The sequence below is a fragment of the Mustela putorius genome, unplaced genomic scaffold, assembly GCF_011764305.1.
Source record: "Mustela putorius furo isolate JIRA1106 unplaced genomic scaffold, ASM1176430v1.1 tig00000275_pilon_pilon_pilon, whole genome shotgun sequence".
NCBI classification, from domain to species: Eukaryota; Metazoa; Chordata; class Mammalia; order Carnivora; family Mustelidae; genus Mustela; species Mustela putorius.
Window position 1 is genome coordinate 5,113,379 of NW_025421341.1, and position 20,857 is coordinate 5,134,235.

At 35.6% G+C, this 20,857-nt stretch overlaps 1 non-coding gene across 1 annotated transcript; it reads left to right on the forward strand.

Annotated features, from left to right (window-relative positions):
* The first annotated feature begins 19,611 nt into the window (after window positions 1–19,611).
* On the forward strand, window positions 19,612–19,717 carry LOC123391715. The gene has a single exon (XR_006606409.1). It is a non-coding gene; the product is annotated as a U6 spliceosomal RNA (small nuclear RNA).
* The last annotated feature ends 1,140 nt before the right edge of the window (window positions 19,718–20,857 follow it).

The window sequence follows — 20,857 nt, forward strand, 5'->3', positions numbered from 1 at the left end:
TAATCAGACAAATGCAAACTAAAACAACCTGATTTTTTTTAACTCCCACTGGATTGGAAAAAATTTAAAAATAGTTAATATTCAGTGTCATACAGGTATAGAAAAACACACAAACTTTTGGCAGGAATGTAATTTGGTACTAACTTTAAGAGTGGGGGCGCCTGGGTGGCTCAGTGGTTTAAGCCTCTGCCTTCAGCTCAGGTCATGATCTCAGGGTCCTGGGATCGAGCCCCGCATCGGGCTCTCTGCTCAGCGGGGAGCCTGCTTCCCCCCTCTCTCTCTGCCTGCCTCTCTGCCTACTTGTGATCTCTCTCTATCAAATAAATAAATAAAAATCTTTAAAAAAAAGAGTGTAATTTGAAGGTTTCTATTAAAATATATGCAAAGAGTGTGCATACATATTCTCTGACTTTAAAGACTATATATATACATACATATATATATATACATATATATATACCCTTGATTTTAAAAGTCTGTCTAGTTATCCATTTTACAGAAATACCACTAAATTCACCAAGTATACACAAAGATGTTCACTGCAACATTATAGTTAGAAACAACCTAGTATCAGAAAGAAATAAAAGACCATGAAATACCAGTACTACGGAACCCTCTGCAAAAGGTAAAAATGAAATAATCTATAGGTAATGATATAAAAATATATCTTAAGATTCATATTATTCTCATAAAGGATGTTGCAGAATCATACATTGTAAGCCTATACATTACTTTATGAGCCTCTTCAAAACAAAATACTGTATGATGTCCATGTGGTACATAGAACACATACATCAATGTTTTAGAAAAGGGTTAAAAAGGATATACAGCAAACTGTTAAAAATGTTTATCTGAGAAGAGGAGTTGATTGGGAAAAGATGGTGATTGAAGGGGAACTCTTTACATCTAATATTAACATCAATAACAAAAATGCATTCAGGTATTGCATAAATTTTTTAAAAATACATTAAGTGAATCCTGTGATTGAGAAGGAGTTTTTTTTTATTATTTTTTTATTTTTATTTTTTTTACAGAGAGAGAGATCACAAGTAGGCAGAGAGGCAGGCAGAAAGAGTGGGGAAAGCAGGCTCCCTGCTGAGCAGAGAGCCTGATGTGGGGTTCGATCCCAGGACCCTGAGATCATGACCTGAGCTGAAGGCAGAGGCTTAACCCACTGAGCCACCCAGGCGCCCCTTGAGAAGGAGTTTTAATGGGTGGCACCAGTTGCCCCAGGGCACTGGCAATCTCTTATTTTGTTGTTTGATCCGTTTTCAGCTTTAACATATTGTGTAAGTTAAAGTTTGATTTGATACATTTATATAATGCAAAATGATTACCACCATAATGTTAGCTAACACTTTCATCATATAACATAATTACCATTTCTTTTTTTGTGGTGAGAATATTTAAGACCTACTCTCATCCACTTTAAAGTATATAATACAGTACTGTTAACTATGAGCACTATGTTAAACATTAGATCCTCAGAACTTATAGCTCTAAGTTCATACTCTTTCACAATTATTTCCCCTTTACCCCAATCACCCAACCCCTTGTAACCACCATTCTATTCTGTTTTTAGCATTTTTAGATCCCATATATAAGTGATATCATACAATATTTATCCTTCTCTTTCTGACATACTTCAATTGGCATAATGTCTCCAGACCCAACCATGCTGTTGCAAACAGTAGGATGTCCTTTCTCATGCTGAAAAATATTATAATACATACACACTATATATAGGCAGATACATACAGGTATGTACAGATATATTATCTATATACATCTATATACATATATGATTTCTCTCCTCTCTCTCTTTCTCTATATATATACATAAAAGTCTTTCTAATCCACTTATCAATTGACACAGATTATTTTTGTATTTTAGCTATTGTGAATAATGTTGCAATGAACATGGGAATGCAAGATGCAGATATCAGTTCAAGATTCTATTTTCATTACCTTTGGACACACCAAAAACAGGATTGCTGGGTCATATGCTAGTTCTATTATTATTATTATTATTATTTTACTATTATTACTGAAGTATAGTTGACATACAATGAATTCTTATTTTCAACTTAAGGAAACTCCTCACTGTTTTCCATAATGGCTGCACCAATTTATATTCCCACAAACAATGGGTTCTCTTTTCTACATACCCTCACCAACACTTTTTATTTCCTGTCTTTTTGATAGTAGCCATTCTAACAAGTACGAGATATCTCATTGTGGTTGCAATTTGCATTTCCCTGATCATTACTGATGTTGGGCATCTTTTCATGTACCTGTTGGCTATCTGTATGTCTTCTTTGGAAAAATGTCTATTGAGATTCTCTGCCCCTTCATTAATCAGATTGTTGGGGGGTTTGCTATTGAGTTGTATGACTTCTTTATATATTTTGGATATTAACTACTTATCTGATACAGGATTTGCAAATATTTCCCACCATTCAACAGGTTGCGCCTTTTCATTTTGTTATTTCCACTACCATGCAAAGCTTCTTGGTAGATATAGTCCCACCTTTTTTTTTCTTTTGGTGTCAGATCCAAAAAAAGATTTCCAAGACTGATGTCATGGAGCTTACCCCTTAGGTTTTCTTCTGGAAGTTTTATGATTTTAGGTATTGTGTTCAAGTCTTTCATCCATACTGAGCTGATTTCTGAGTGTGGTGTAAGACTTTGCAACCTTCATCCTTTTGCAAGTGACTGTCCAATTTCCCCAACATCATCTATTGAATGGATTACCTTTTCCTATTGCATATTCTTGACTCCTTATTTGTAAACTGATTAAACATATGCATACATGCTTATTTCTAGCTCCTTTATTCAGCTCCATTGGTCTATATTTGTATTAATGCCAATACCAGTTCCTCTAGATTTTTTTTTTCTCCAGATTTCTTTGGCTATGTGGATTCTTTTGCGGTACCATGAAAATTTTAGGATTTGTGTGTGTGTGTGTGAAAAATGTCATTGGAACTTTGACAGGGATTGCACTGAATCCATAGATTGCTTATGTAATATGGACATTTCAACAACATTAATCATTGTAATCCATTAGCATAGGATATCTTTCATGTCTTTGTATCTTCTTTAATTTCTTTGATCAGTATTACAGTTTTTAGAATACAGAGCTTTTACCACCTTGGCTAAATTTATTCCTAAGTATATAATTTTCCAAATGCTATTATAAATGGGATTTTCTTAATTTGTCTGATAATTCATTGTCACACAGAAATGCAACTTTTTTCGTATTTTGATTTCTGCAATCTTACTATATTTCTAAAGTTTTTTGGCACAATCTAGGATTTTTTAAAGATATAACATCATGGCATTAATAAATAAAGATAACTTTACTTCTTTCCTTCTGATTTGGCTATCTTTTGTTTCTTTTTCTTACCTAATTGCTCTGGCTAGAACTTTCAGTACCCTCTCAAAAAAAAAAAAAAAATCAGCAAGAGTGATCAGGAAACAAACTGAGGGTTACTAGAGGGGATGGAGGTGGGAAGGGTGGGGTAGCTGGGTGATGGACATTGGGGAGGGTATGTGCTATGGTGAATGCTTGGAATGGTGTAAGACTGATGAATCACAGACCTGTACCCCTGAAATAAATAATACATTCTATGTTAATTTAAAAAAAAAAAAGGCAGCAAGTCTGAGCATCCTTGTCCTGTTCTTGAGTTTAGAGGGAAAGTTTTCAGCATTTTACTCCTGAGTATATTAGCTGTGGGCTTATCATATATGGCTTTTATTATGGTGGGATGTTCCCTCTGTACCCAGGTTGTTGAGAGTTTTTATCATGAAAGGATGTTGAGCCTTGTCAAATGCTTTTTCTGCATCCATTGAGACGATCATGTGATTTTCATCCTTCATTTATTAATGTGGTATATCACACTGACTGATTTGCAGATAATGAATCAACTTTGTATTCCTGGAATAAATCCCATTTGATCATGATATAAGATCTTTTTAATGTATGTCTGAAATTTGCTGATATTTTGCTGATGATTTTAGCATCTGCGTTCACTGGGGACATTGGCCTGTAATTTTCTTTTCTTATGATGTCCTCGTCTGCTTTTGGTATTAGGATAATGCTGGCCTTATAAAACGAATTTGGAAGCATGTCTGCCTCTTCCATTTCATTGGAAGAGTTTCAGAAGTATTGATACTAATTCTTCTTTAAATGTTTGTTAGAATTCAACCCTGAAATCATCTGTCCAGAACTTTTGTTGGGGGGTTTTTAGTTACTGATTTAGTCTCTTTACTAATAACCAGTCTGTTCAGACTTTCTATTTCTTTATGACTCAGTCTTGGTAGGTTGTTTCTAAAAATGTGTCCATTTCTTCTAGAATGTCCAATTTGTTGGTATATAAATAACTGTCCATAGCAGTCTCTTAAGATCCTTTGTATTTCTGTAGTATCAGTTGTAACATCTCTTTCATTTCTGATTTTGAGTCCTCTAATTTGGACTTGGTGAGTCCAAATTAGTCCAAGTCACCAAGTTTGGTGAGTCAAACTAAAGATCTGTTTTATTTCTTTCAAAAAAAACAGCTGTTTCATTGATATTTTCTATGTCTTTTTTTTTAAATTTATTTATTTATTTTCAGAAAAACAATATTCATTATTTTTTCACCACACCCAGTGCTCCATGCAATCCGTGCCCTCTATAATACCCACCACCTGGTACCCCAACCTCCCACCCCCCCGCCACTTCAAACCCCTCAGATTGTTTTTCAGAGTCCATAGTCTCTCATGATTCACCTCCCCTTCCAATTTATCCCAACTCCCTTCTCCTCTCTAACACCCCTTGTCCTCCATGATACTTGTTATGCTCCACAAATAAGTGAAACCATATGATAGTTGACTCTCTCTGCTTGATTTATTTCACTCAGCATAATCTCTTCCAGTCCCATCCATGTTGCTACAAAAGTTGGGTATTCGTCCTTTCTGATGGAGGCATAATACTCCATAGTGTATATGGACCACATCTTCCTTTTCCATTTTCTATGTCTTTTAAGACCCCTTTTTAATGCTTTAATCTGTCTATCCTTCTTTCCACTAACTTTAGGCTTAATTTGTTCTTTAGTTTTCCTACTTCCTTGAAATATAAAATAAGGTTATTCGAATTTTTTTTGCTTCTGAAGGTAGGCATTTATCACTACAAACTTCCTCTTAGAATTGTTTTGCTGCATCACAATAGCTTTGATATGTTGTATTGCCATTTTGATTTGCCTCAAGGTATTTAATTTTTCTTTTAATTTCTACTTTGATCCAGTGGTTATTCACTAAGATGACTTTTAATCTCCACATATTTATGAATTTTCCAGGTCTTTTTTTCTTGTAATAGATTTTTAGTTTCATACCATTGTGTTTGGAAAAGATGCTTGATATTATTTCCATTTTCTTAAATTTATTAAGATTGTTTTGTGTTCCAAAATATGATCTACCATGGAGAATATTCCATGTGTGCTTGAGAATACTGTGTTCTGCTGTTGTGGGATAAAAAAGCTCTATAAATATCTGTTAAGTCAATCTTGTCTAATGTGTAATTTACTTCCAATGGTTTCTTATTAATATTCTGTCTGGATGATATACCCATTGTTGAAAGTAGGGTACTGAATTCCCCTAATATTGTATTACTGTCTATTTCTCCCTTGAGTTCTATTAATTTTGCTTTATAGATTTAGATGCCCCATGTTGAATGCCTTAATATTTACAAATGTTATATGCCTTTGACCCTTTGATTACTGCATACTTATCTTCATTGTCTCTTGTTCAGTCTTTGTCATAAAGTCTATTTTGTCTAATCTAAGTATAACTTAATTTTGGCTTTCTTTGGGTTTCTATTTGCATAGAAAGTCCTTTTCCATTCCTTCATTTTGAGTCTTCCTGTGTCCTTATTCCTGAAATGAACCTCTCATAGGCAGCATATATTTGGGGCTTGATTATTTTTTTTAATCTACTTGGCCATTCTATGTCCTCTGATTAGAAAACAGTCCATTTCTATTTAAAATAATTATAGATAGGTATGGACTTATTGCCATTTTCTTAACTGTTTTCTGGTTGTTTTATAATGCCTTTGTTCCTTTCTTCCTCTCTTGTTCTTTTTGGGATTTCATGATCTTCTGAAGTGGTATGTTTAATTTATTTATCTTTTTTATATTTACTATAGGTTTTTCCTTTGTGGTTATCATGCGTCTTGTCTATTTTAAGCTGATACCAGCTTCCAACAAACAAAAAAGCTCTAAATTTATATAGCATCCTCCTCTCCCATTTATGTGTTTGATGTCACAATTTACTTTTTACACTGTGTATACACTAACAAATTACTGTAGTTATTTTTACTAATTTTATCTTTATAAGTAGTATGTATATAAGTTATAGATAAGTAAGTTACTCAACACCATTACAACACTAGAGTATTCTAACTATATATTTACCTTTATCAGTGAGTTTTATACTTGGATGTTCTCCTGTTATTAATTAGTACCTTGTTCTTTTAGCTCAAAGAATTCCATTTAACATTTCCTGTAAAGCCAGGCTAGTAGTCATAACTTCTTGAGATTTTGCTTATCTGGAAAACTATTTCTCTTTCTTTCAATTCTGGAAAAATGACTTTTCCAGGTAAAGTATTGTTGGTTGGCAGGTTTTTCCTTTCAGCATTTGAACATATAATACCACTAACTTCTGGCCTGCAAAGTTGCTGGAAAAAAAAAAAAAAAAGCAAAACAAAACAAAAACAAACAAACAAAAACCCGCCCACTGTCTTTTCAGGGGTTGCCTTATAAGAAACACTTTTTTTCTCCTGTTTCTTCTAAGACTCTCTTTCTGTCTTTAATGTTTGATAATTTGACTATAATATAACTTATTGTGAATCTCTTTAAATTCCTCTTTTTTGGTGTTCTCTGGGTTTCTTGCATCTGGATGTCTATTTCTTTCCTCAGATTCAAGAAATTTTCACTTACTATTATTTAATATAAGCTTTCTGTTCCTTTATCTTGCTCTCTCCTCCTTCTGGGATACCTATAATGTGTATACTAATTGGCTTGCTGGTGTCCCATGAATCACTTAAGCTATCCTGGCTCTTTTTCTTTTTGCTCCTCTGATTGAATTCCACTGCCCTGTCTTAAGTTTCTTGATCCTTTCTTCTACTTCAGCCAGTCTACTGTTGAACCTCTCTATTGAATTTTTTAGTTCAGTTATTGTACTCTTCAGCTCTGTGATTTTTGTTTGGTACTTTATATATTTTCTATTGCTTTGTTGAAATCTTCAAAGTGTTCAAACATTGACCTCCTGATCTTGGTGAGCACCTTTATGGCCATTATTTTCATCTATCAGATAAATCACCTATCTCCGTCTCATTAATATGTGAATGTTTTTTATCATGTTCTTTTATTTGGAAAATATTTCTGTTTCTTCATTTTCTATAACTCTCTGTATGGTTTTACATGCACTGGATGAAACAGCCACCTCTCAAGTCTTGAGAGGTCTTGTGTAGGAGACAAAATGTATTAATCAGCCAACACAAGCTTTAGTTGTCTCTCAAACTTCTGTAATTATCTAAGTGCCTTCTTTGGTCTAGTGCCCCCAGTAGTTGAAGGTGTGCAAAGACCCATCAGTGTTCCATAATGGAAGATCACAGTTGGCACATGTATGCAGTTACATGGAAGCTGGACCCTCACATTGCAACTGGCCCTTTCTAGCAAGAAATTAAGAGATGGGCATTTTTGCCTGTTCCTCTGTACTTGGCCTAGGTGTATAGTTCTTGGGGGGGGGGGGGTTATACCTATGACCATTAAGATCTGCTACAGTCTTGTGGAATTCATGAATGCAAGCCCTGTTGGCTATCAGTACCATGCAATCCAGGGACCAGTGCCTTGGTTAGTAGCCACAAAAGCTGGTACACCAGGCATGTATACAAACATCTCCCGGGTGACTTGGACAAGGGTCAAAGAAAGCAGGGAAAAAGTCCACAGGCTTCCCTGGTCTCAGGGGAGAATCTCAGTCAGCCTCTAGATACATGCTAAAGTAGACACCTAACCCTCAGGTAGCAACTTTTAAAGTATGCAAATAGACCCTTTTCAGTGGAAGACTGGTAAATGGGTATTTTTTGGCCAGCTCACTCTGTACTGAGCCCTGGAAGGATGACTGGCTAAGAACTGTTTCTTTGTTTACAGTCCTATGGGATGTGTGAATGGAAGCCGCATTGGATATCAGAGCCAGGTGATCTGGGGACCTGTCCCTCAGGCAGCAGCCACTAAAGCTGGGGTACAGACATGTGTGCAAGCTTTCAGCATTGATTTGGGTGGATTAGAGGGAAAAGGCATTCAAGGCATCTTTTGGCTTCCCCAGCCTCCAGGGAGGATGGCAGTCAGCCACTAGATGTGTACTAAATTAGAAGTCTGAGCCCCAGGCAACACCTTTTAATGTAAATATATCCTTTTCAAGGAAAGACTGGAAGATGAGCATGTTTACCTGTTCCCTGTGCACTGAGCTCTAGGGAGATAGCCGTTGTGAGCTTTCTAAAGCTCATCAAAAACTATTTCATTATTTTCTATAGTCTTGTGGGTCTTAGGGATATACACTCTGTTGGCTTTCAGAGCAAGGTATCTGGAAAGTCCACCCTTCAAGTGGAAGTACTAAAAGTGAGGCAGTAGATGAAGGGTCCAAACCTTTCACTCCTCAAGAAGAAGCTGGAAATTAGGAGTTCCCTCCTGATTGTATGTCACTATGCTTTGGGTAGGGAATAGAAAGAGTGTGTCTAAGACTTTCCAACCCATTTTGATGTGGGAATTTTCTTGTTTGACCAATGTGTAGGAGTTGCTCAGCTGGTTTCTGGATTTGTTTCAGAGAGAATTGCCGTGGCTATTTCTTATATTGGATTTCAGCTAATGAAAATAGGTCCACACCCTCTGAAAATAATGAAGATTCTTCCATGTATCCCAAACCATTCCCGATTTAAAATTATAATATTATGATTCAACACTCTTGCTTGGAACTCAACTGATTCTTCTTTAAACTGTCCTTATGCATATAAAATAAAAGCACAAAAATTTACTTTGGAGATACTTCTTTTAATTCAGTTTTTCCAAGAGAAGCACATTGACTTTAGCTTTCTCTTGCCCTCTCAGGAAAGCCTGCTTTTGGGGAAGTATATCTTCTTTTCTAGGAAAAAATGAATTTAAACGGTGCTTTCAATCTTAATCATTAATATGTCATTCAGTTCAGCCAATTCTGATTCAGAATTAATAGTGAGCACTTGGATGGGTTCTAGATTAAAGAACTTGAATAACACCCAGAAAATGGAGCTATGGAGGAAATATCTTGTATAAATTCTGCTTTAAATCATGCTGTTGATTATATTAGAGGAAGAGGAAAGGGATGAGCTCTCAAGTGCATAATTGCCCTTTTAGACAATAAAAGGCTTTCCTAATATTAGTTCCATATGTTGAAAATGGCTTCTTTCTTCTTTTTTATAACAAGGAATCAGTAGTTATACAAGCATTGGAATCCACATACATTTCTAGAAACCACATTGTCATGGCTATTTTTTAAAGATAGAAACAAACAAAAGTATGCAGCTTACACAATGTTAATCAGCAGGTACCAACTTCCACTATCCTCACTATAGTCAGAAGATCATTTTGTCCATTTAGAAAAACAATGCTTACATTTTCTGGTGCAAAGGGCACATCCTGACAATATTAACGTTCTCATGATTTCTCCAGATTTAAAATAACTCCTCTACCATAGATAAACTTCATTAACTCACATACTGATAATTCAGAATTTTAAATAACTCAGATATTTAATACACTCCTCTGTTAGATAGTAAGTTACATTCAAATGAATTAAAAGCCAATGAGAATAGGCAAAGAAAAGTATCTAAGCTTTATGTCTTAGAAATTCTTTTACCACTGAGAAAAATCTCATTTCCTAGACTGTAAAGGGAAATATAATGCTTCCATATCAGCAATTAAAATGCTAAATAAAATGTAACTCTTACTTCCTATTAAACACTAGCAGGGAAAGGGGCATGGGGAGATGGGGGCACTATGGAGACTCTCATTGAATCAAGGAATATAATTATCTTTCTCTGAGCCCATAAGTGATAAATCTGTAGCCCAGAAGCCCCCAAATTCCTCCTTTTCTTACCTCTATAATTTCAGAGACAGTTAAGATCAGAACCTGGAATGGGTTGCAACATCAGAGCATCAAAGTCTTGCTTCTTTCTAGGACCACTACTCAGCCTACGACTTAAGTACCTAATCTGCCAAAGAGAAATAATAATTGCTTTTCTTTAAGGACTAAAATAGTACATGTAACCTAAACATAGCACCTGGGATATAAATTATCTGAGTTTTTCCACTCTTACTTCCTTCCCTCACTCAAGTTTTCCTCTCCCCATGTTACCATCACTTGTTTCATTGTTATCACTCTTCTTGGTTGCAACTACCATTCAAGAGGCATCTTTAGAATCCACATAGTAGTAGGGTCTTAGCTGTTGCTACTATTTTGCTACTAAGTGGATAGGGAATGTAAAGCCAATGAAAGAGGATTTAGTAGGAAAGTCCAAATATAGGTTTCCTGGAAGTTACAGAAAACTCCTTGCATCTCATTGGTGCCAGTTTGGGTCAATGCCTATATTTCTAATCAACTGCTGTGGCCAGGGTAAATTATTGATTGGCTCAGGTCCAAATCACACATTCCACTTAAACAAATTGGAGATGCTCTACCAAACCATATGGACAAAGTAAGGGAAGGAGTAGATCCCCAAGTGACGGTTGCCAGAAGTAGGATGAATGGATGCAGATAAAATACATCCTCTTACACATCTCCTTATACTCATTTCCCTTTAATGGCTATAGAATGCTTTTGCCTGAAGTCTTCCCAAAATTCTGTAATGTAAGTATTTACATATATGATTCAAAGTGCCTATTGCCTGGATATTCTGAAGTCTTTTAGTCTTTGGGGAACTCACTGCTTTCATAATTAAATTAAAAGGCTTAGTCCTCATCTTATGTCCTGGAGGAAGTCCAAAACTCCCCCAGAATATTTCATATATTTTCATGGTTAGATGGAGTCTCCTCATCACCTCTCACATTTTCTGCAACTATCTTATCTTCTGTCTCCTCTCTGACTCCTCAAAATAGGATGTAAATTAGGATTACAAAATAGGACGTGTAAATTTTATTAAAATTTTAGGTAAAAGAGAAAAGGATCCCAGAAAAGGGTGGATCATGAAATAATTTTAAACTACATTTGAGAATTACTATTAGAATTTGCTTAACCACATGCCAAAGTTTAATTTTAGTGATTACCTTCTCTTAAATCCCAAATATTACTCTTATGCCAGGCTGCTACCTCTTCTCTCTTTCCTTCACATTTTAGGACTCACAAAATCCTACCTCCCCAACCCATCAGGGAAAATTTAAATATTTTCTTCCATTCTACTAAGAACAATTTAGCTCCATATTCTCACTCAATGAAGTGTGTCTTTCATTAATTTGATGCTACAAATCTGTGTAGAGTAACAGCAAAATTTTCAATATTTGATTCCCTTAGGCCAAATTTGATTCCTCAAGTTTAACACTGAAAGAAAAGCAAGAAATGAAGATAGACTAAAACACATCTTACTGGCTTTTTTGCAATTTCAAATTTTAAAATTAAAAGAATGTTATAAAATACCTGGTAGGCAGTCCCATAATTCTGCAGCCCCACAAGTTGTTAGTCGGTTCCTTCTATTGTTTCTATGCATTAATTGTGTTTGACAGTAAGGACTAACTCACCATCTCAAAGCTCTCTCACCTGAGGTGTTAGTGTCCATCCTTTAGCAATTCTGTCTCCATTAATCTCATAGCCATTGTCCCATTCCTGCTCTTCTGAGCCACTAAATATTATCATCATGTACATGAAAGTTAAAATATTCTCTGAGAGGACATGTAGTCCAGTGTTCTGCTTCCATTCAGGAAAGCTATTAAGTATAACACAGGATCACCATTTATGTATACAGGAACTAAGATTCAGACACACAGTTGGTTTATAGTAAGTGGCCAGAGAAAGACAAGAACTTTATCTCCTGATTTCTTGGATCATGCTTTGACTTAAACTTAGTAGATCCCAGCAAGGATGCCAACAGATGCAAGCTACATCTTGATGTCACTACCTCCCTCCCAGATTTTAGTAATCCTTCATGTTTTGTGGATGTGTTTCTACCTAGTACTTTCTCCTGCATTGTACTTTCTGAAAATCATAAGCTCTTTTGTTTCTGCACCCTTAGGCCATGCTAAGGCTGGCATCATGAACTCTAAAATAAATGTCAAGCTACTTTCCTGATGTCTTTTTTAAAAGCAAGAAGCCAGTAAGAAAAGCTAGCTGATGCCTGGCCCAGAGTAATCATGAGTGGCAATTTACCAAAAGATCCATGTGGTGCTGATCAATATATTGCTTCATATTTAAGTTCTTTCAACAGTCCAGCAACTGCATTTTTTCACTTTGGGTCTTTACAATGATATTGGGTTTGTGGGCCATAGCTCTTGTAGTAAACTAATTTTATCCTTCTTAAACATTTTTTATTAATATATAATGTATTATTTGTTTCAGGGTTATAGGTCTGTATCCTTCTTATACTTTTAAGTAAAAAAAAAAAAAATTTAAATAAACAAACAACAACAAAAACAGAAACCCCAGAGGTTCCTCAGTGAGTAGTACATCCTGAGTAGGATGTACTCAGTGCTAAGCAGTAAAGTACATAGTAAGGAAGCCAGCTGCATAATTAGCAGCCCTTTCCATGAACAGCACAGAAGCTAAGCCAACTGAAATTCTAATGAAGCTTCCTAAGTTCAAATAGCAGCTATACTACCTACTAACTACACTACCCAGGGAATTCAATTATCTCATCTTTTAAGTTTGGAATACTGGTACTACCTCAAATGAGTGTTAAAAGAATTAAATAAGTTCATATATCAGAAGAATTTAGGAAAGTGCCTTGGGTATAATAAGTCACTGCTAAAATAATGCTTGCTTATCACCATTAATTCTTATTAACTGGGTTGAAAAACCACATAGATTCAATACAAGGGAAATTGGAAGAGGAGGTGAACCATGAGAGACTATGCACTCTGAAAAACAATCTGAGGAGTTTTGAAGGGGTGGGGGGTGGGAGGCTGGGGGAACCAGGTGGTGGGTATTAGAGAGGGCATGAATTGCATGGAGCACTGGGTGTGGTACAAAAACAAGGAATACTGTTACACTGAAAAGAAATTAAAAAAAAAAAGTCTGAAAGTATTTACGTTATAAAACACAAAATTCTGGGGCGCCTGGGTGGCTCAGTGGGTTAAGCCGCTGCCTTCGGCTCAGGTCATGATCTCAGGGTCCTGGGATCGAGTCCCGCATTGGGCTCTCTGCTCAGCAGGGGGCCTGTTTCCCTTCCTCTCTCTCTGCCTGCCTCTCTGCCTACTTGTGATCTCTCTCTGTCAAATAAATAAATAAAATCTTTAAAAAAACACACAAAATTCTGCCTATTTGCTAAGGGGAAAAAGTATATTTCCCCTCTACTTTTTTTTCAACTTTAATTCATTTCATAAATATAATACTGAGCATCTAATTGCTCATGCACTAGAAGAGGTACCTGGGATACAGTGCTGAACAAGAAAAAAGTTCTTTCTAGAGGAAAAGATTATAAACACATTAAAAAAATAAAACGACAAAAATAATGTCAAAAGGTAATAGAACTATGCACAATATAAAGTGGGATGGTTTAATAGGTGGGTATAGGGGCTGGGTCATGGTGGGAAAGTGACACTCTAGAAACAAGATGAAAGCTGAGATCGGAGTAAGAAGTGTTCTGCAAAGACTGGGTTGCACACATTCCAGGAGCAGAAGGAAGGCCAATGTGGCTGGAGAGGTTCAAATCAAAGAATGATAATATTAGAGACTAATATTAGAGATATTAGAGATAATATTAGAGACTCGGTCAAGAAGAAGATTATATAGACCCTGGTGGAATTTTAGTCTTCCTCTAACCTAAGTCTTCCTCTAACCTACAGAAGGTTAGAGGAAGGATGTGATCTGATCTATAATTCTAAACAGTCACCCTGGCAACCAGACCAGACAGAAAATGGACCATCGAGGTGAAAGAGAAGCAGTGATAAGAGGTGACTGTAGTCAGATGAGAGGCAGTGGTGACAGCAGGGATGGGCAGATTCTGTGTGTATTTGAGAGGTAAAACTGGCATACTTGGAATGGACATGAGGGTGGGGAGGAGAGAGAGGGGGAGCCAGAAGGACTCCTGGGTTTCTGGCTTGAGATACCATATTGCTGCTGATTTATTGAATTCAGAAAACTTAGGTATAAATTTGGAGGAAAAAAAAACCAAGAGTTATTTTTACGATACTTTTATTTTGACCAAATGCACTCAGTAAGAAATATTTGTATTTTTCTAACCTGGAAACACACTTAAAAACTCTTATTTTAGTCTTCTGAAATTGTAGCATTAGTGAAGCTAATCCTAACTGACCAAAGAGACAAATTCATCTTCCCTTTATTATTTGAGTTGTGTGTTCCATTTGCATATACATAACTAAAATTCAAAGAATGTCTGCAATCAGTCTTTCCTTATAACTTTTTGCTGAAAGTTTTAGAAACAGTAACTTAAGAGAAACTAAGAACCATACCTGCTCTACTTACATTATATATATCAAGCCAACAGCACAACTTAAAGCAACATGGAATAAATGAATTTACTTGTGCTGTTGATGGTAGCAGCCAAAACACACACTACAAAGAGAAGCTAACACAATCTAGGACAGCTTATGTGCGATGTTTTATACCATGTCCTAAACATTAAATAGCTCTCATTCCAAATGAGTCATTTTTCTTCTATTTCAGGTCTTCACAAAGAATATAATCAGATTTGCTATTGTTTGGAAAACAGGAATTTGTTCAGACGCATTTGACATGGTAAGGACAACTGAGGACAATGCATATTTAAGGTTTCCTCATGTACCATTTCATGTGAACAACACTAAGGAAGAAAACTGCATTCAACTGATCCAATTGCACAGGAATACACAAGACACACACCATCCTTAAACACTTGCCAACTACCTTAGTTCACTGGCGCAGATTGAGTCATACCCATCCACATCTGTATTAGAACCTCCCTTATAATTTTAGATAATCTTCCTCCCACCATTTCACAATAACTCACAAGCTACAACAATTTTTTGACATTTTTAATTTAAATTCAATTAAGGAACATATAATATAGTACTGGTTTCAGAGGTACAGACCTGTAATTCATCAGTCATATATGATATCCCGTGCTCATCACATCACATACCTCCTTAATGTCCATCACCCAGTTACCCCATCCATCTACCCACATCCCCTTCAGCAACCCTCAGTTGGTTTTATATGATTAAGAGTCTCTTATACTTTGCCTCTCTCTCTCTCTCTCTCTGGTTTTGTTTTATTTTTTCCTCTTTTCCCCTATAATCCTCTCTTTTCTTTCTTAAATTCCACACATCAGTAAGGCCATATGATAATTGTCTTTCTCTGATTGACTTATTTCATTTAGCATAATACCCTCTAGTCCCATCCACGTCATGGTAAATGGCAAGATTTCGATTTTTGATGGCTGCATAGTATTCCATTGTATATGTATGTATGTTTGTATATATATGTATACATATATATACACATATACCACATCTTCTTTATAATTCATCTGTTGATGTACATCTGGGCTCTTTCCATAGTTTAGCTATTGTGGACATTGCTGCTATAAGCATTCGGGTGCACATGCCCCTTCAGATCACTACAGTTGTATCTTTGGGGTAAATACACAGTAGTGCGATTGCTGGATCATAGGTAGCTCTATTTTCAACTTTTTGAGGAACTTCTATACTGTTCTCCAGAGTGGCTGCACCAGCGTGCATTCACACCAACAGTGTAGGAGGGTTCCCCTTTCTCCACATCCTTGCCAACGCCTGTCATTTTCTGACTTATTCATTTTAGCCATTCTGACTGGTATGAGGTGGTATCACATTGTGGTTTTCATTTGTATTTCCCTGATGCCGAGTGATATGGAGCATTTATTCATGTGTGTTGGCCATTTGACTATCTTCTTTGGGGAAATGTCTATCTATGTCTTCTGCTCATTTCTTGGTTATATTTTCTTTGGGTGTTGAGTTCATTAAGTTCTTTATAGATTTTGGATATGAGCCCTTTATCTCAAATGTCATTTGAAAATCTTTTCTCATTTTGTCAGTTGTGTTCTGATTTTGTCAACTGTTTCCTTTGCTGTGCAAAAGCTTTTTATCTGTAACCCTTCTAACACCCACATGCAAACTTAAGTTTGTTTCAAGGTGAAGTACCAAATTTATTGTAGTATTTACATATTTTCTAACCATTTAATGTATGTAAAAAAGTGCTACCATTTTTTAAACTAGGTTTTCATCTCTTTTTTTTTAATGTGTCACTTATGAAGTTTGAGTATTGTGCACGTAACTGCTTTATTCCATAAACCCTGGATTACAAATAGTAGAACCGATATCTAAATGTAAATTCAGTCTTTTGGGGTTAAGTTTCTAAAACTAAACAAGTATCATCAAAGTGATTAGGTAAGTTTAATTATAGTTTCTCTGAATCATGAAATGTGATTTAACACAATGCTTAGAATGAGAAGGATATTGCAAGCTTAAGAAAAATCATATTCTGATTGGATATTATGTATCAGGTACTATTTCATTCACAACTATGGTTCTATCTTATTTGAGAGCTTAATTTTTGCACTGTATCATTTTGTAACATCTCATAAAAGAGAAAAGGAGTTGGTGCACCTGGGTGGCTCAGTTGGTTAGATGTGTGCCTTTGGCTCAGGTCATGATCCCAGGGTCCTGAGATTGAGCCCTGCATCAGGCTCCCTGCTTGGTGGGAAGCCTGTTTCTCCCTCTCCCATTCCCCCTGCTTGTGTCCCCTCTCTTTCTGTATCTCTCTCTGTCAAATAAATAATAAAATCTTTAAAAAGAGAGAGAGAGAGAGAGAGAAACAAGGAGTAAAGAAAAGTTAATTTCACTTTTAAAAGAAACATTCAATTTTTTTTTTTTTTTTTTTGTGAAATGCTTATGGGACAGGGGGTGTATGTACTAGGGATTAAGTTTTAAGTGTAACCTAAATCTATCCTGAAAGAAAAGTTTTAATTTAAATGTTGAATACTTATAGTAAAAGGAAAAGAGAAAGGGAGGGAAGTGGGCAGTTGATGAGAAATTTTACTCTTTTGTCTCTTGAAGAAGCTAGAAAAAAATCGCTTCCTGGGAAAAAAGCTTAAAAGTGGAGTAGAAAAGTCTTAATATTCACTCAAATACTATAAAGTTCTTATTAAGCCAGGCATACAATGATGGCATATTTTGTGAAAATGAAAGAAGAGAAAATATTAATATCAAGAGTCTTGCACGCTATTTCATTCTGAAGTCCTTGAGATTTAGCAGGTATCCCTTCAAGCTATACTAACTAGCTGAGTGTGTGGGTGTGTACCAGAGACTCCTGTCCACTAGGGGCTAGACTTTCACCAATAAACTGGTTTTAACTATAGCACTTTTAAATAAAGTCCTATTTAGCAAGCATACAGATAAAAAGATTTTTTTTGTTAATCCTGAAATGTATTTCTGATCATAAGAGATTATTTTTTAAATAAGTATCTTAGAATCAGTTTAATAGTTCCAAACAAACTGACTCAAAAATGCATATTCTCAAATAAAATGCTACTTCAGGAAGTTTACAGTGATAGTAAGTTTCATCACTGAAACTTTTACGGTTTTCCCTCTTTTTCACCTCCCGGCTTTATGAGAGCTAAAGACTTTATCATGAATCAGTCAGGTGTAATTAACATCAAGCAATCAAGTCTTCCTGGTATGTCACTGTTAAATAATAGTATTAGAAGCAAAACAAGATAATAGGGTTTTTAAAAAATGCTTGGAATCCCCCATTTCTCAAACATTTGTTTAGTTATTTCTGGGTGATGGGTTTTGGAAACAACTTATATTTGTTTCCTTATTTGTCTACTTATCCAGGCTTTTATAGCAAGAAGTTAAACTTTTATAATCACAAAGAAAGAATAATTTGTAAATTGAAGATTCATTTATTAAACTCCCAAGGGTCTTGTTCTAGCCATACAAAGATGAGGAAAACAAGAATTCTATCTCAAGCTAGTCAGACTCATTAGAGAGATTGGTAAGCAAACAAGGCCCTCCCAAACCTTGCCTCTGCTATTAAAAAAAAAAAAAGTGTATAAAATTATACAGTACAGTATAATGCAATGTATGTACCAGTTAAGATCCATGGGTTTGGACTGAGAGGGAGTATGGTCTAAATATTGGCTCTGTTGTGTGATTCTCATTACATTTTTAGCTACCCTGTCTCAACCTGTTTCTCTTTACTAGTGCCTGGCACATACTAAGTGTCCAAAAAAACACTGTTTTTAAAATAGAGCACTAAGAAAGGATAGAGTAGGGCATTGAGAATGAACATACCTACTGACCAACACAACAGACAAAAGAGGATATTTCCTCAGTAGACCAAGAGTATATCTACTTTGGATGTCTACTGCCCTAGAATTTTAGGGTTGCATTTACATAGATGATTAGATAGATAAATAGATCTGTAAGAAATATTAGTGCTTAATAGCCTAGAGTCTAAAACCAGCAAGATCACAGAATTCTCTCAGGAGAAATGAGTTGGCCAAGTTATGCCCAAGGAAGTTCTCACAAGAAGGCATTATGAAATGTCCTGCTCCTCAGAACTTAACTGTAAAATGTTCCCACCAGAGGCCAATAGGAGGTTTATGGGAGTAGAGGATAGAATTAGGTCTTGTAATATTTTTAAAGGGTCATTCAAAAAGGCAAAGCCTAAATTTTTTACAGATGGCAGAATAAGGACTGATGCAGTTGGCCAAAACTGACCTTTTATATTTTCCAAAAGCAAATGTTTACTGAAAGAAGACTTTACTATACTACCAATGGGTGGTGGGGTTGGGGGAACATCCTGGATGCTTACATTGGACAACTCAGTACACATCCACTGCCAAACATTTATAAAAATCAATAATAATATTTTCCATGGTACCTGTTTTCAATCTTCCCACAAAATTTTGCCCTGTATTTGCTTTTTCTCAAATACAAACATGTTTCTGAGGAAAAACAACATTTCACATGAGAATAAGCTTGTGAAAGCACATGGATTTTAGGAACCTTACTGTTAACTCCACAGTCTCTACTTAAACAATGACACACAGGCCAAGGTCAAGATAGTTGATTTTGCTGGGTCTTCTAGATAATGAATATAGAACTGATTTTAAGTTCTTTCAGAATGAAACTTCTTTTAAACTTCATTTAAAGCACACTTCCTCTCTCAAAGAGGGAAAGAGACTTCAGAAATTTCTATGCTCTTTTGGATGGTAACTCCTAAAAAAAAAAACAAAATTTTTATGAATTCAGTAGAAAAAGTTAGAAATATTTAAATTCGTGAAACGTGGATGAAAAAAATTAAACGTGGTTTGTCAAATATATATTGGCTTTCATGAGTTCAGAAAGTTTGGGGGGCAGGGTGCCCCCATCAGCAGCACATGTACTAAAACTGGGACGAATAAAGGAGATTAGCCTGGTCCCTGAACAAGGACGACATGCAAGCTGGAGCAGCATTCCAGATTTTAAGAATTTTTAAAAACACGTGTAATAAAAACGGATTTAAGAATGTCACAGACACCCTACTTGAGAAGATTCTGGTTGGTTTTGTTTTGTTTTCTTTTTCCTGGAAATGAGTGGAATAGCCATTCTGTAATGCAATTATGGAAGTGTCTAGAAACACATGTAATAAAAATGGTTATGTAATGGTATATGGAAAAAAAAAAGAGTTTAGAGGGAGAGTGTGAACTGTGAACTCAAATTAGGCGTAGGCTTAATCATCCCCACATTAGCCATAGTTTGGAACTTTCTTCTTACTTATTAAGTAGGTGTTAAGTACTTTTTAATATGTAGATTTTTAAGAGTATTTTGTTCCATATCTGGTCCACAGAAAAATTGGAAACACTCCATTTTTCTTTTTCAGAATAAAATAAACTCAGTGGATAGTCAGACAATACTTAAAAAATACCTTGTATATATAGAATGATTTTGATACCTAATCTAAGTTCCCCAAATGGCCACTTTCTGTTAGGAAATACAGAAGCCTATACCATTTTTAAATTATTTTTATTAATATATAATGTATTATTTGCTCCAGGGGAAGTCTATAATGGGTAGCTTGCAGAGTAAAAGAGAACCCCACTTTTGAGAAAGGTTTGGCAGATTCTTATAAAGTTAAATACACCTCTGTCCTTCGACCTAGCAATTCCATCCCTCAATATTCACCAAAAAATTAAAAAGGACATATATCCACAAAAATATTTGCACAAGAATGCTCATAGAAGCTTTATTCCTTAGTGGAAAAAAACTGGAAATTCAAATTCTATCAGGAGGGAAATGGACAAATTTTAGCATATTCATACAGCAGAACACTATGCACCAATAAAAAAAATATTGGTAGGCACAACAACATGAATAAGTCTAACAGACAATATGCGAGCAAAAGAAACTGAATACAAGAGTAAACAATTCATTTATATGAAAGTTAATATTAGGCAAAACGAAATCAACAGTTTAAAAATCAAAAACGTGGTTGCCTCGGAATGAGGGAGAGGAATAACCAGGAAAAGGACATGAAGGCAGTTGCTGGTGTGATGGCAATGTAGGTTCCGTGGCCGGCTCTACGCATTTGTCAAAGGTCACCAGATTGTACATGTAAAAATGTATAC